The sequence below is a fragment of the Musca autumnalis genome, unplaced genomic scaffold, assembly GCF_047663935.1.
Source record: "Musca autumnalis isolate F117 unplaced genomic scaffold, ASM4766393v1 scaffold_5, whole genome shotgun sequence".
NCBI lineage: Eukaryota > Metazoa > Arthropoda > Insecta > Diptera > Muscidae > Musca > Musca autumnalis.
Genome location: NW_027412088.1, coordinates 112,356,594 through 112,374,724, shown reverse-complemented (window position 1 = coordinate 112,374,724; position 18,131 = coordinate 112,356,594).

The window sequence follows — 18,131 nt, the reverse complement described above, 5'->3', positions numbered from 1 at the left end:
ATTCTCAACCACTGTTGTTAAAACTACATATTCCTTTAACATTTGGTACCCTACACTACTTCGAATATGGCATAACTAAATCCCTTTAGTAATGAAAGTACTTAGCTCAACCGTCACTTCAATGTTCCTCGGAGGGGCAAAACAGTTGAATTGTACTACACTAAGCAGTATTTTATTAAACATGGCTCGATTATCTGCTTACTTACAGTATTATTGGCATTAAAAATAAGTGCAAATAATGACAATGTCTTAAACATATTAAGCAGTAATTAGGAATTCAAATGTATGGAGCTATATCCAAATCTGTAGTGCGATTCTCTAACATATTTTTTGAGTTACCGACAAAAATCGGTAAAATTAAAACGCAAAATTATAAATAAAATGTTCAAATTAAAGTTGACAACACTGTTGCTATCGGTATAACCTTACGACTGAATTTTATTCATCGCTTACTTACCGAAAAAACATCGGTAATTACCAAAATTATAAGCATTTTAATTTTACCGACAATTGTCGGTAACTCACAAAATTAGTTAGTGAATCGCACTACTGAACCGATTTCATTACACATTTGTTATAAAATAGTTGTTTGGTGGATAGAATATACGGAATCGGGAGAATATATGGGAGCTATATCCAAATCTCAACCGATTCTGCTCAAAAGCAATAGCTATTGTCCTTTGGTCAAAATTGCGACCATCATAAATTTTAACCCGGATAGGATAATAAATTCGACAAAAGTGCATCAACGGATGGACGGGAACATATAAATGGACTCAGAATGTGATGCTATGTAGATCATCGAAAGGAACCATTGACCTATTTCGTTTCCTTTTGCATGTTACATACAAATGCACAAATTGATAATACCCCTTAACACAGTGTGGTGTAGGGTATAACAAAAAATTCTAAAATCGACAAACTTTATCATAAGAAGATTTATGACCAGTTTCATTAATACGATACATATACAAATTCGTTCAAACTACTACCAAACTTTTTTTTTTTTTTTGAAAAATATATAAAAATTTATGAGTCATGTTTGTTTTCAGTCAAACAAATATTTTCTACAACAACAGGAGTTTGGTTGGTAGTAATTCGAACGGATTTGATTTCGAATCATCTTAGAGAAACAGGCCATTAATTAATTATTTTGTCTTAAAATATTCAGCGTTAATAGAAATCTACTATACTATAATCATTCAATATCCATTATTCATTGAATGTTGTATTGAAAATTTTAATTTTTCTGCAGAGCAAAAATGTATTTATTTTCGTTGTAATTTTAAATATGTGATATATACATATGTAATGGATACTTTACACGATATGTTTTTACATATGTGTTTAAACTTATGTATATGCATTTTGTATGTACATATTTAGGGTTGGTCGATTTTTGTCATTCTTTTTCACATGAACATTGAGGATGTCCGAAGAAAGCATTCTGCGAAAAATGTATACATTTCACTGTTTTAGTTATCTAAATGTTATACAAATTTTATTTGTATAACATTTATCAGGAAAAGTTGGTCTTAATATAACGTATACCTACTTTGGGCATCAATTACAGCTTGTAAACTCCAGGGATTTAGAAAATACAATTCGAAATGTCATATTTTATTGGTATTTGTGTCATTGATCTTTATTAAGTCTCTCATATTAGTGGGCTGTCTTATTCCCGACTTCTGTCTTCAGATGAACCCATACATTTTCAATGGGGTTAATATTTGGACTTTGGACTTTAGTGTCGATGTCTTCGTTGTAGTTGTATAACAACCAAGTACTACGTAAATAAGATTTACGTCTGTCTAGACTGTCTTGTCTTGGTAGAGTTTATATTATAATTTATAATTTTCAGTGTCCAAAAACCCAACTTTGACGTTATCGATTAAATAATTTTTCAATGTTTCCTCCGAAATCCGTATTTTACCAAAGTCCTTGCTTTATATACAACCCCATGCCACAGAAAAACGGATTGTATAGACAAAGGACTGCTCTCACCAATTTTATTAACATTGAGTTTGTTGACAGAACAACTGAATTAGAAATACAATTGTAATCATATTTTGTTCAAACAAAAACTGTATCTGGTTAGTTTTTGACGAAATCTACATCCTCAGATAAATGTATAAATGAAAATCTTGCATTTTTTTAAATCGTCTTCGAAAAACGTTGAGTATTTTTGTTTGGGTCGGTTAACAGCATATAACATGATGCGCTGCTCTTGAACCAACATTAAATGAAAGGAGCATACACCTGGGAATAAAAAAATCGCCTGAGCGCTTTTTAAATAAATCACGGTCAAAGTTTACATTTTTTGGGGGTTTTTAGGTTTTCACGCCCTATCAAAATGGAATAATAAAAATGTTGTAGCATCGAAAATTCTCTGCAAAATTGTCCTTTATGATATTTTTGTAGGTTTTCCATTTTTAAGATATAGATGTTCAGATTAGGACAATTCACTGACTGCATCGTCTCCATATGAAACAATGTCAGGACTGCAATTTCCCTACTTTAACTTATATATAGCAATTTTTTTTTTAATTCGCCTTCGAAAAACGTTGAGTATTTTGGTTTGGATCGGTTAACAGCATATAGCATGATACGGTGCTCTTGAACCAACATTAAATGAGCGCTTTTTAAATAAATCACGGTCAAAGTTCACATTTTTTTTGGGGTTTTTTAGGTTTTCGCGACCTATCAAAATGGAATAAAATGTTGTAGCAGTGAAAATTGTCTACAAAATTGTATTTTATGATATTATCGTAGGTTTTACCATTTTTGAGATATAGATGTTCAGATTAGGAAAATTCACTGACTGTATCGTCTCCATATGAAACAATGTCATGACTGCAATTTCCCTACTTTAACTTATATATCGCAAAAATGGTACAAACCAGGAAAAAATTACGAAATTTTCACAGCTTTTCACATTTTTTTAGTCCCATTTTGACAATACATGCCGTTTTCAAGCAACTCGCGAAAACCTAACAAAAAACCTAAAACTGTGACCTGAACTTCTATATCTCCAAAATGGTAAAACCTAGGAACGAATCGAATGAATAATCCTTTGTCTATACGCTTCATTTGTTAACATCGATTTCGTTTTCAGAACAACTCAATTAATAACACAATTTTAAAAACATTTTGTTCTAACAAAAACTGTATGGGGTTAGTTTTTGACAAAATCTATATACATACTCAGATGTAAAAGAAAATCTTGCAATTTTTCTCAAAAATCGACTTCGAAAAATGTTGAGTATTTTGGTTTGAGTCTGTTGAAAGCACTCAACATGAGTAATCCTTTGTCTATACACTTCATTTGTCTATGCCCATACCATAACTTACAGTTCTCCGAACTTTACAGTATGTATTGCATTTTTATTTTCCAGGGCTGTGAGAGGGTTGCGCCATATTTTTTGGGTTCCGTCGTAATAGTGCAACATAATTGTCATCTCATCAGAAAATATAACGTCATCAAAGTTCTTTATCGGGCTTGAAATCTTCTTAGTAGAAAATCTGATTCGTTGCTTTATATTACTTGTTATGTAATACTTTTCTGCCTTTTTCACGTAACACACATACTCCAAAATCGTTTTCAATTACAGAACCAATCTTTTGTCTCTGGTTTGGGGCCTATTATTGATTTCATTAATTATTTAGCGATTTCTTCAAATTACAGATTTTGAAATTGAAAATTGAATAGTTATGACTGTTCATCTCCATATATGATAAAATTCTTAATTGCAAATAAATCGTGGTAATATGCACAATTTTATTGCACTTTCATTGATTTGCAAACATTTAGTTATTACCAAAAAGTCAGGTCCATACAGTTTTCAGTTGTTGTTATTGCTGGCCGATTTCTGAATTTATTCCCCTAATGTTGTCTTCAACAGCAACTCATTTGTTCAACAAACCCAACATCATTTATTGAAAGAATTTTTGTTTTAATTTTAAATTGAAAATCAAAATTTTTACAAATGCATCGTTTGTAATCATTTTTTCTAACTGGATTTTAACGAATGAAAATCTTTTGTGCGACATCTGTTATGTGAAAACTAAATCAGGATTATCACCATTATCACCAACTGCGACATCTGTTGCAATGGAAGATAACAAATGTCTTGTCTTTCTATTATTTAGTGGTTTACGATAAAATAAGTGCGCCTAGAAGTAAACGTCAAAATTTGAAATTATGTGTGATCTTTTACGGTATCAAGAAGTTATAGCATTGTTAATTTGACACATGTCTTGCAGAGGGCCAACTAAGTGAATAAGTACGTAATAATAATGAAAAAATAAGGATTTTTTGTTGTTATTTTTTGTGGTTCCAGAAAGAATTTTCTAAAACCCGGCCTTATCTCGCACATTTGCATCAACAGTGACCCACTGGTAAAATTTGAAGCTCCTAGCTTTAGCCGTTTTGGCTGGGCATTGATGATGAGTCAGTCAGTCACTTATCACCAAGCTCAAATATATAATAGACTAGCAAAGTGCCCGCTACTTCGTATGCGTTAAATATACAAAACAAATAAACAATATATAATATAGAATGGTGGAAACATTTTGTGTACTAATACGTACCACTTTTGTTCGATTTTCGTCACGCCTACACATCAAGAGCAATCCACATTTTTTGAAATAGTTTAATTGAGGTTCTCAGCGCAAATACGGCCTAACCCAACAACCGCCATCCTCATTTCCAGCACTATCTGTTCCCCCAGAACCAATTATAGAACTATTTAGTAGTTTACATGTAAATAGATAAATACGAACCTCCTCCTATTATTTCAAAATTCCCTTTACACAATAACAAATTGTACCAAATCCTTATTTACAACTTTTCGTATATTTATGGCACATATTTCTTAAATCGGACGTTATAAGCAAATGGTAACAGTAATCTTAATTCCAAATCTCATGAATCCAGATCTATCCGTTCATCCAATACAAAATTGTACCATACATGGAACCATTTCGTACCCCTAAGTGTACCTAATTCCACATATTAGGATTCGAGCGCTATAATTTCACCCAAATCCTAATTGTACAAAATGTAGTACTTTTTGTAAGCATAAGTACGCATTTCCAAAACTAAGTACGCATTTCCAAAACTAAGTACGCATTTCCAAAACTAACCCCAACAGTAATATTAACTCCAAAATTCAAGATTCTAGCTCTAATCGTTCGCTCAAATCCAAGTTGTACCAAATATAGTACCGTTTAGTACTTTTCGTACATATAAGTACGAATTACCAAAACTTTCTCAATCCTACACCCCAACAGTAATCTTAATTCCAAACTTCAAGATTCCAGCTCTAGCCGTTCGCTCAAATCCAAATTGAACCAAATTTAGTACTTTTCATACTCATAAGTACGAATTTCCAAAACTACTCCCATATCTCAATCCTACACTGCAACAGTAATATTAATTCCAAATTTCTTGATTCTAGCTCTACCCGTTCGCTCAAATCCAAATTGTACCAAATTTAGTACTATTTAGTACTTTTCCTACCCATAACTACAAATTTCCAAAACTTTATCAATCCTACACTCCAACAGTACTCCTTATTCCAAATCTCGGGTTTCCAGCTATATCCGTTCCAAATTTGTACCAAATTTGGTACCATTTAGTACTTTCGTACCCATGAGTACGAATTTCTAGAACTACCTCAATCCTACAAGCCAACAGTAATCTTAATTCCAAAATTAAGGATTACAGCTGCATCCAATCACCGTAATCCAAATTGTACCAAATTCGATACCATTTAGTACTTTTCGTATCCAAAGTACGAATTTCCAAACCTTCCTCTTTCAACACTCCAACAGTAATCGTAATTCCGAATTTCAGGATTCCAAATGTATCCGATCACATAAATTACAATTTGGTACCATTTAGTACTTATCGTACCCATAACTAAAAATTTCAAAAACTTCATCAATCCTACTTACCAACAGTAATCCTAATTCCGAATCTCGGGATTCCAGCTATATCTGTTCACCCAAATCCAAATTGTACCAGATTTGGTACCATTTAGTACTTTTCGTACACATACATAAGTACAAATTTTCAAAGCTACCTCAATGCTATGTTCAAACAATAAGCTTAATTCCGAATTTCAGAATTTCCAGATACATCCGATAACTCAAATCCAAATTTGGTACCATTTAGTACTATTCGTATCCATAGTACGAATTTCTAAACCTACCTCTATCAACACTCCAATATCAATTTTAATTCCGAATTTCACGATTCCAAATGTATCCTATCACTGAAATCCAAATTGTACCAAATTTAGTACTATTTAGTATTTTTCCTACCCATAACTACAAATTTCCAAAACTTTATCAATCCTACACTCCAATAGTACTCCTTATTCCAAATCTCGGAATTTCAGCTATATACGTTCACCCAAATCCAAATTGTACCAAATTTGGTACTATTTAGTACTATTCGTACCCAAGAGTACGAATATCCACAACTACCTCAATCCTACACGCCAACAGTAATCTTAATTCCAAATTTCAGAATTACAGCTGCATCAGATTACCGTAATCCAAATTGTACCAAATTTAGTACCATTTAGTACTTTTTGTTCCCATAGGTCCGAATTTCCAAACCTACCTCTATCCAGGGTGCCGTGACATAACTCCCAACGGACATAACTCCCAAAACGATTTTGGAAGTTATGTCCGCCTTGGTCCGACCCCCCTTAGCGGACATAAGTCCCAATGGGAGTTATGTCCGTTTTTAAAATTTATGTGATTTTTATATAAATACAATTTTTTTTCAAATGTATAAGAAAAAAATTAAAAATTAAGTTTAAGTTCATATGCATTTTTCATTTCATAAAATAATTTATAATTGATTTAAAATTTGTAAGAAAATTAAGTACAAAATAGGTAGTAGCCATCTCAAATCGAACAATATTCAAAATTTGCCTTCAAACCTAATCGAAAAATGCTGCCTACAGGAAAATAAAAAGTTTTTGTTTAAATTCGCAGATACTTTCTGAAAAAAGATAAGCGCCGCTGGCGAAAATAGTTTTAAAAAATCGCGCGAATTTTTACAAAAATATTTTTACAATTTAAGAAGATAAAAAGTTTTTGTAAAAAATATTCAAATACATTCTGAAAATCGAATAGCGCCGCAGGCGAAAATATTTTTGAAAAAATCGCGCGATTTTTTACAGAAATATTTTCACAATTTAGGAAAATAAAAAGTTTTTGTAAAAATATTCAAACACTTTCTGAAAAACGAAATATTTTTGAAAAAAAAAAAATCGCGCGATTTTTAAAAATATTTAAATACTTTCTGAAAAACGAAAAGAGCCGCAGGCGAAAATATTTTTGAAAAAAAATCGCGCGATTTTTTACAAAAATATTTTCCCAACTTAAGAAAATAAAATTTTTTTGCAAAAAAATTCAAACACTTTCTGAAAAACGAAAAGCGCCGCAGGCGAAAATATTTTTGAAAAAAATCGCGCGATTTGTTACAAAAATATTTTCACAATTTAAGAAAATAAAAACTTTTTGTAAACATATTCAAACACTTTCCAAAAAAACGAAAATATTTTCACAATTTAAAAAAATAAAAAGTTTTTGTAAAAATATTCAAATACTTTCTGAAAAACGAAAAGCGCCGCAGGCAAAAATATTAAAAAATCGCGCGATTTTTTACAAATATATTTTCACAATTTAAGAAGAAAAAATGTTTTCGTAAAATATTCGCGATTTTTTACAAAAATATTTTCACAATTTAAGAAAATAAAAAGTTTTTGTAAAAGTGTTCAAAAATATTTTCACAATTTAAGGAGATAAAAAGTTGAAAATATTTTGGAAAAAAAATCGCGCGATTTTTTAGAAAAATATGTTCACAATTTAAGAAGAAAAAAAGTGTTTGTACAAATATTAAAATACTTTCTGAAAAACGAAAATATTTTTGAATAAATAGCGCGATTTTCTTAACAAATATTTTTACAATTTAAAACTTTTCCTAACTGCTACTTTCATAATTTCGGGCATAATTTCGTTTTTAACTAATTTTATGAAATAAGGAGGATTTTTTGGATACTTCGGTATTGGTTGGCACTTAGGCCTTCTCAAATGTGTAATTCCGCTTACATTCTAACTTCTACTCTAAAATTTAAAAAAAAATGTATAACTATAAATTTAAAAATTAAGCAAGGAAATAATTTATAAATTAAGAAAAAATCATTGGGAGTTATGTCCGCTATTTTTTTGGGTGTTATGTCCGCTTTGCTTCACGGACATAACTCCCAACAAATTTTGGGAGTTATGTCCGCAAAGCGCAGCGGACATAACGCCCAAAATCATTTTGGGAGTTATGTCCGTGGGAGTTATGTCCGGGCACCCTATCCAGAACTCCAATAGTAATCTTAATTCCAAATTTCACAATTCCAGCTCTATCCGATCACTTAAATTCATATTGTACCAAATTTGGTACCATTTAGTACTTTTCGTACCCAAAAGTACGAATTTCCAAAATACCTCTATCCTACACCCCGACTGTAATCCTAATTCCAAATTTCAGGATTCCAGCTCCATCCGTTCCCCCAAATCCAAATTGTACCTTATTTGGTACTATTTAGTACCTTTCGTACCCATATGTACGAATTTCGAAAACTACCTCCATATCTCAAACCTACGCTCCAACAGTAATAGTAATTCCAAATTTCAGAATTCCAACTTTATCGGTTCGCCCAAATTCAAATTGTACCAAATTTAGTACCATTTAGTACTATTCGTACACATGAGTACACATTTTCAAAACCACCTCCTTATATCAACTCATCTTCTAAACCTTGATTTTCATTCCAAATTTCAAGATTTTAGATCTATCCGTTCACGTAATACCAAATAGTACTAAATTTAGTAACTTTTAGTACTTTTCGTACACTTATAGTTCGAATTTCCAAAAACCATTTGGTACACCTTTCTAACTCTCCATCAGTGAACCTCAGGGACGTACGCAGGGGGGGGGGGCACGGGGGGCCCGGGCCCGGCCCCCCTCCCCGAAATGGTTTGGTCGAACAAAATTTGTTAAGCTGCTGTAACTAGTTATTATATTTTTTTCTCATAAAAATGTCATGGTAGAATAAGAAAAGGTAGCAGCAATACACAGCTGACTGAACTGGGTTGTAACGTTAGTGTCAAATTTCATATGACATTTTATACATTTATTTCTATTTCGATGTACATTAGGGACATATATTTTTTGAAAAAAAAATATATCATTCAGAAAAAAACATTTCCCAGTAAGACTTCTTCATATCAATGATATGTAACCTCCTCCAAGTTCGAACGATAAGCCGTAAGCATAAATCCCCGCTTGTAGAGGCGATACAACGTTCGTTAATATGTGAGGTATTTTGTTAAACTTTAAAAAAAATAAAGCCCTAATAAACATGTGCTTCTTTGATTTCTAACACAAAACATTGAAACAGCTTCTCCTTTTTCTATGAATTTCCAGCGACCCCAAACTTTTCTGCAAGAATTCTACTTTCTGCGAGAATTTATGCATTTAGTGGAATGATGTGGAAACATGAAAATTGAAAATGTAACGAATTTTCATTCATGTTTTCCAAAATATTCAACCAAATGTGAAAAATGATTAGTTTTTTAAATTCCAATAACACTGTGCAACAAAATGGAGCTCAAAGTCTGGGGGGTGGAAAATTCCTATTGGAGATGAAAGCCCTTGGTGAGTATATACAGAACCCCGAAGGACAGATTCGCCGTGAGTCGAACTTTCGCGATATGGCGTGATGAATATTTTGCTGGAGACCCTAAAAGCCATCTGGAATCAGCGTTATATCTTTGTTCGCTGTTGTTCAAGCTTATATTTAAGATGACATGTCTTCAGTCAAATCAAATGAGGATTTTTTCGTAGAACATTTCGATCTTCTAACTCGCTTCCTTCAATGTCCTTTTCGTCCTTTATTTCAAGAACCGCAATAAAAGTGGCACAAGATGACATTTTTCAGCTTCGGAATATTCTACAAAAATGTCGCTCGGAAGATTTTAGGTACGGTTCCCAAAGACATAAAATCGATAAAATCATGTTTAAGCGGTCGTTTTTCACTTTTACCCGAATCTTGCTCAGACAGCCCTATATCTATTTATTTCAATACATTATTGTTAACCTATTGATGATCTAGAATTCTCGGAGTCATTAAAACAGTTGTATCTTGTTTTGCTAAGCACGTTAATTTCATTATTTTTTGGAATAAATATCCGGATATCCGAATTATGGAACCGGTTATTCTGATATTAAAACCGAATTTTTATCCGGTTTTTATGAACCGAATAACAGTATATGTATATCATTAGAAAGCTATTAAAATTGTCCAACAGATATGACTAATATGCATTAGACGTTTTAAGCGGTTATGGTGCTGGAACAAAAAAACCGTATTTTTGAACCGTTTCTTAACGTTTGTGAGGATACATTTCTGTGCGTGAAAAAAATTATGATCATGACCTGGGGGGTGGAAAATTCTTTTTGGAGGTGAAAGCCCTTGGTGTGGACATACAGAACCCTGAAGGGCAGATCCGCCGTGAGTCGAACCTTTGTGTTATGGCGGGTTGAATTCTGGGATGGTGACCCATTATTGCAAGCGTAAAAAGTTACGTAACTGAATTTCAAGTGGGTTTAGGGTGCTACTGGGACAGTATGTGCTAAGTCAAATCGTTTTAAGACGATTTCTGTAAAACATTTACTGTCTTACTCTTATCCTGCTCTTTTTGTTGAAGAAGGTATAAAAATATACTTTAAAGAAAAGGAAAGATACAATTTCAGGGTTAAAATATTAAAACAAAAAAATCCTCAGCCGATTTGGCTAGGGCATATCACGAAAATAATCTTACGCCGACATAGCACATACTGTTCCAGTAGCACCCTAAACCCACTTGAAATTCAGTTACGTAACTTTTTACGCTTGCAATAATGGGTCACCATCCCAGAATTCAACCCGCCATAACACAAAGGTTCGACTCACGGCGGATCTGCCCTTCAGGGTTCTGTATGTCCACACCAAGGGCTTGCACCTCCAAAAAGAATTTTCCACCCCCCAGGTCATGATCATAATTTTTTTCGCGCACAGAAATGTATCCTCACAAACGTTAAGAAACGGTTCAAAAATACGGTTTTTTTGTTCCAGCACCATAACCGCTTAAAACGTCTAATGCATATTAGTCATATCTGTTGGACAATTTTAATAGCTTTCTAATGATATACATATACTGTTATTCGGTTCATAAAAACCGGATAAAAATTCGGTTTTAATATCAGAATAACCGGTTCCATAATTCGGATATCCGGATATTTATTCCAAAAAATAATGAAATTAACGTGCTTAGCAAAACAAGATACAACTGTTTTAATGACTCCGAGAATTCTAGATCATCAATAGGTTAACAATAATGTATTGAAATAAATAGATATAGGGCTGTCTGAGCAAGATTCGGGTAAAAGTGAAAAACGACCGCTTAAACATGATTTTATCGATTTTATGTCTTTGGGAACCGTACCTAAAATCTTCCGAGCGACATTTTTGTAGAATATTCCGAAGCTGAAAAATGTCATCTTGTGCCACTTTTATTGCGGTTCTTGAAATAAAGGACGAAAAGGACATTGAAGGAAGCGAGTTAGAAGGTCGAAATGTTCTACGAAAAAAATCCTCATTTGATTTGATTGAAGACATGTCATCTTAAATATAAGCTTAAACAACAGCGAACAAAGATATAACGCTGATTCCAGATGGCTTTTAGGGTCTCCAGCCAAATATTCATCACGCCATATCGCGAAAGTTCGACTCACGGCGAATCTGTCCTTCGGGGTTCTGTATATACTCACCAAGGGCTTTCATCTCCAATAGGATTTTTCCACCCCCCAAAATTTCGGTTCACAGTGTAATTTATAGACATTTCCTTGTTTTGTTTACAAATACAACTGGCAGTAACGTTACAAACAAAAACAAATTCCTTTGTGGTTGTTGTTCGAGTTGTATTTGTTGTAGTATTAACTTTACCTTGTATTTGTTCTACCATGTAAAAATGTTTGTATTTTTGGAGATTTCAAATTAAAACTTATATTTTCTTAAGTTTCTGAACAGAAAATGTTCATCAATAACAAGTTTTGTAAGAAAATATTTAAAAAAATTTTGTTTGTATGCTGTTTTTGAGAGAAACTTCCAATGAAATCTGAATTACTTCTTCATGTCATATCATTCCACTATCAAATGCGAAGTCCTTAATGAATATACTCCAAGTTTATGTCATATTCGAACTATATAGAGCTCTCGAGGCTTAAAACTCATCCTGTAACAACAAAAATAACTAGTTCAGTTTTGTGGGAATGCACACTGGTCCCAACCTGCGAAAAAAATTGATATCAGCAAATCTCTGCGACAATTTGGCAAGTTTTTTCTAAACATGTTATATTTTAGTATTCCAGCACTGTTTTTGTAATTTATAACAGTATTTAACAAAACAATACACAAGAAGTTGACATTTGCGTATAATCTCTTAGAAACATTAAAAACATCAGTAAGGTTGAGACTTTTACAAGGCAAGTAACTCAAAATTGAAAGGATAAAATTATTTTTTTCGAAATGGAAGTTTTAGTACAAGGTTTTCTAATTACTTTTACATAAAAAATTGTACACATTATTCGCATAAAATGTGCTGGAAATCACATTTTTGTAATACTTTCTTGTGGGGTTTTTCCAAGTCCTAAAAAAGGTTTTTGATCATGGCAAATTACAACCAATTCGGGCCGAAAATTTTGATAATATCTTCAAGATTACTGAAAACGGGAGGTATCGTAATATGAGAGCTATACCGAAACCTGGACCTAGGACCACAATTTTTGGCGCAGAAGGTTTTTGAACATTGGGAACCCCAAATACCAAAGTACAGCCTATTAGGGCCGAAAATGTAGATAAAAGCTTCAAAATACCTAAAATCGGGTGGTATCGCTACATGGGGGCTATAGGAAAAACTGGACCCATATTGATGATGTTTTGGCTAAAGTATTTTTTTACTTATTTTTAGCATATACTGAAAAAATCAGATTGATCCGACGATTATAAATATTTTTGTCGCACCTTCCTATACAAGTGGGACCACTGTGGAATGGAAGTATATGCAAAAATGTCTATTGGATACAATGTATGAAGGGTCGGTCCTTCGTGTACTACATCTTGAAAGCGAATTAGACATTTGTTTTACTGCCATCGCCAAATTTTTGTTATTCTATTTTAGACAAATTTGCTGCTAAACAGTATGAGAAAATAATGATTTTTTGTGCGTGACTTGTTTTTTTTCCTTATCATCACCGAAGTTTAATTGTAGCCTCCGACTTTAAGGTTACGAGATTATATACACTAGAATACGATGCAAATAGGTCTCATCAAAATAATGATTTTAGCCTCCACATAAATTTGTTTGGAGACGATGGAAGTACTTAGCACCGTCCATCCGTCTGTATCTCTGTTTGTCTGGCAGGTTGGAACTCATGATAACTGTCGAACGGATCAACCGATTTGGTCCAAGTTATGGATCTCGTAATGTTTAGTCCCAATTAAATTTAAGTCATATCGGTACCTCCGCCATAAAAGTTCAACAATTTTCAATAAAATTGTCGAAGGGACTAACCGATTCGGTCTAAAATCGAACCTAATATGGACTATACCGGTCCACTCGCAAAATTACTTCCAAAAGTACATCAAGTTCCAAGAGAATATGTTTGGACAACATCTTCAGGTCACTCATACAAGTCTAACATAACTGCAGTTTAAAGACTGTTCGAGGATCCTTTGGACATTTTGTAGTCTTGTTTACAGCGATATCCTATTTTTCGTAGACAAGTTCATGCTTTCTGACAAAGCTCTCAATGCTACGGTGACCAACTAAAATAGCTTATGGGCGCGGTAACTATCGAGAGGAGTGTCCCTCAAAATAAGATCCATTTCTAAAATGAATTAGCTTATTATTAGCGAATAATTAAGTGGGGTTCAATAAGGATCGATTGTTATTTGTCAAAACTATATAGAACCAAGTCCATCAAAGTGTTTGTCATCGAGTCCAAAAACTTCTAATCGTACAATTAAGAAAAAAATATAATGCTTCTTTTTTAATATTATATTAAAAGTAAAAAAATAATCCTGAATCATGGTACGGTTACACTATAGTTTTATGCCGGGTTAACCTCTCGAGGATTTATTTGACGTTTGCGTAATGGAATTGACATTTGAAATCCAAACCCACTTGGTTAATCCGGTTAAGTGTAACCGGGGTATCAGACTGTATCTCTTCCGGTAAATAACACTATGCAGCTTTTTTAAGGTAATCTTGTGCAAACAATTTGAAGTGAGGATTTTTTTAAAGTACAGACCCAAAGTACGAAAGCCCTAGTTGCTTTTTGTTGAGTCAGATCTAGCTTGAATTTTATGGCCCCTCTAAACATTGTTAATTATCGACTTTTTAAAGCAACACGGGGATATGTCCCTGAAACCAATGCAAATCTTCTTCTGACCTCTTAAATTTTTCTTAATGTTTTCATTTGGAAACATAGCAACGACAACGGCAGCCGATATTCTTAAAAATTAGGCTAAGATCCTAAATATTACCCTGTAGGAAATGTCAATAGTGAATCTATACTGACTTACTACTGACATTGTCAACAGTACTACTGACAAACTGTAGACAACTAATGTAATTTCCTATAGACATTTTGTATGAACGTGTCATTCGAATGTCAGTACTGACAATGGAACTAGTATGTCAATAGTAAGTCAGTAGTTCCTGAGGAACCATGTGTTGACATTGGAGGTATTGAGTCAGTATAGACATTGGTGGTAGTAAGTCAGTATAGACATTGGCGGTAGTGAGTCAATAGTACCAGATTTTCAATACTAAACTTTTTAGCTTATTTGGAACTTTTCATAGATAAAACAGCTATATAGTACGTTTAATAAGAAGATGAAGCTATACATTTGTTTAAATACTGTATTTTATTAAAGAATAAAACAAATAATATTGAAAATGCTAAAAATGTACAAATTGCGTATTACAGTATTTTTATCTTTTTAAATGGCTAAGCCAAAGATTCCACATAAGTAAAAATTAGTAAATAAAGACAATGTTTTCAAGGCTGCTTAAACATTTTAACATATAAATAATAAAAAACGTTTTCGTTTTATTTTCTTGGCCAAGTCGCACCAATGACTTGTCCGCTTAAAATAGTTCTTCTTCTGTTGCACTTAACTTTTTTTCAGGCGATTCGCTGAATGTTGATATAACATCTAGGAATTGAAAAGAATAAACATGTATAAACTTAAATAAAAAATATGTCCTTAAAATTTCTTGCCTATTACAGCTGTATAGCATTGGAAAAATCTCACAATCGATTTTTGCCAAATAATTCTTCAACATTGTATTTCATTATTATGTTTAGTTGCAGTCAGCATTTCCAGCGAGACGGGACAATATATACATCGGGCTCCACAATCTTCCCTAAAGGTTCCACATAATGTCTAATTGTCGAAATTTCACCACAAATGTTGTTAGTCGCCTCAGAATTCGTACTTTGCTATAGAATTGTTTATTTTTCACATGTCTTTTATATTTTCTTTTGCTCATACTTGTTATTGAAATTATATGCTTTAAGTTTTCACGATATTTTATTGATTTTTACAAAAACACTTTTTTCACCAACCGCAAAAATCATTTTACGCCAAACAATTAAGAAAATTAAAAAAAGGATGCTTCGTTGGGCTATCATCTGTCAATATACACAATGCTTCTTCTTTTTAAGGTAAAGGTATCAATAGTTGACAACCTGGTGACAAAGTGTTGACTTTGTCACCATATTAGTAGACAAAGTGGCGACATGTCAACACATGACCCCACACTTCCTACAGGGTATGAATTCTTTCTATTGAATGTATATACTTTGTACCAATATTTCATATAAAATTCGAAAAATCGAACATGTAGAATGGAATATGTGCCAAAATTTTCCTGTCCATCGGACAAAAATTTACGGAGATATTAGCTTTCGAAGGGAAACATTTATTGTGTTCTGTATGTAGCATAGAATCTAAAAGCGTCTTTTCCTCGAAGTGGCACTTTTGAAAGCGGTGTCCACTATAGCTTGAAAACCGATGCTCCGGTCTTTATATGGTTTTTGGGACTATTATACACATAAACCATGTGCTTAACCGAGAGAGTCTTTAAAAAACAGCTGACGGAGTCCGTTTTTTTAATATTAGGTTCGTAATGATCCCACAAAAATATATGCTGATCGGTTTATTCTTTTTCGAACTACAGGGGGTACCGCAAACTGCTTTAGTAAAAACAGTGCTTTATAGGCGGGCATTTGTCAGAAAGATTATACAAAAAAAGTTAGAAGGTAACTCAAGGTTTAATAGATTTCTTATAAAAAATGCATGAAAATGGCTTTTCTGATACTTATAAGTGGCCATAACCCCTTAAAATAGCTTAACGTAACGCTACACAACATTTGAATTTTTCAAGATTTTTGGCCAAGTTGGGCCCCCCCCGAAATGAAATCCTGCGTACGTCCCTGGTGAACCTCATTCCAAATTTCAGAATTCTAGCTCTACGCGTTTGCCTAATACAAAGGGTACCATATTTAGTACCTTTTAGTACTTTTAGTACAGTTCTAGTTCGAATTTCCAAAAATCCAGCCTTATCCGACACCTTCGGACCAAGAGTGACCCTCACCCAAAATTTCAAGATTCTAGCTTTAGGCGTTTAGTCTGGGCGTTGATTATCAGTCAGTCAGTCAGTCAGTGAGTCAGTGAGTCATCATTACTGAACTCTTTTATAAGTATAGATTATACCCTCCACCATAATATGGAGGGTATAATTAATTTTGTCATACCGTTTGTAACACATCGAAATATTCATCGGAGACCCTATAAAGTATATATTTTAGATCAGGGTAAAATTCTAAGTCGATATAACCATGTCCATCTGCCCGGTTCGTCTGTTGAAATCAAGATACAGGTCGCAATTTTTAAGATAGAGCTTTGTAATTTGGTATATAAGTTTCTATTACTCCTAGGATGTTTGGTATGCAAATGGGCTATATCAGTCCACGTTTTGATATAGCCCTCATAGAACAGCATTATCACACCGAAATTGCTGAAATTTGGTGCTCAGTCTTCGTCGGGAATATAAAACTTTCCCTCCCATAGAACGATACCTCCCGATTTTCAGTATTTTGAAGGTTGTGGCCACAATAATCCACCGAAATGGCTGAAATTTGGTATTTGGTTTTCATTTGGGGTATAAAACGTTCCATATGAAATAGGTCCACGCCTTCATATAGCCCCCATAAAAAGGTACCTCCATAATTCCGGTATTGTGAAAGTTGTGGCCTCAATACTCCACCGAAATGGCTGAAATTTGGTATTTGATCTTCATTTGGGATATTAAGCGTTCCATATGAAATTTATGTATAGGTCCATGCCTTAGTATAGCCCCCATTGAACGGTACCGCCTTATTTTCTGTTTTTCCCAGAATATTCCACCGAAATAGCTGAAATTTGGTATTCGGTCTTCATCGGGGTATAACAATTTCCCCAACGCCTTCATATAGCCTCCATAGAATGGTACCTCCAGATTTTCGGTATTTTGAAGGTTGTGGCCACAGCAACCCACCGAAATGGCTCAAACTTGGCATTTAGTCTTTGTTGGAGGTTAAAGCCTTTCTGACTCAAGTTCGACGGTATAGGTCCACGTTTCGTTATATCATCCATAGAACGGTACCTCCCGATTTTCGTAATTCTGAAAGTTGTTACGGCAATATGCCACCGAAAGACTGACATCTGTTATTTTTTTTTATTTCAATACAACTCGTGGTGGAGGGTATAACAAGTTCGGCCTGGCCGAACTTAACGCCTTTCTTACTTGTCTCATAATATCATTGTTATTTGACATTTAACCTCGAAGTGGGGACAGTAAAATTAAGACAGAAATTATGTTCAAACAATAGTAAAAGCCTTCACAAAATTTAAATTTGTGCACCAATTAGGTTTACATTTTATTAAGTCCGGATTCTTCGTCTTGCT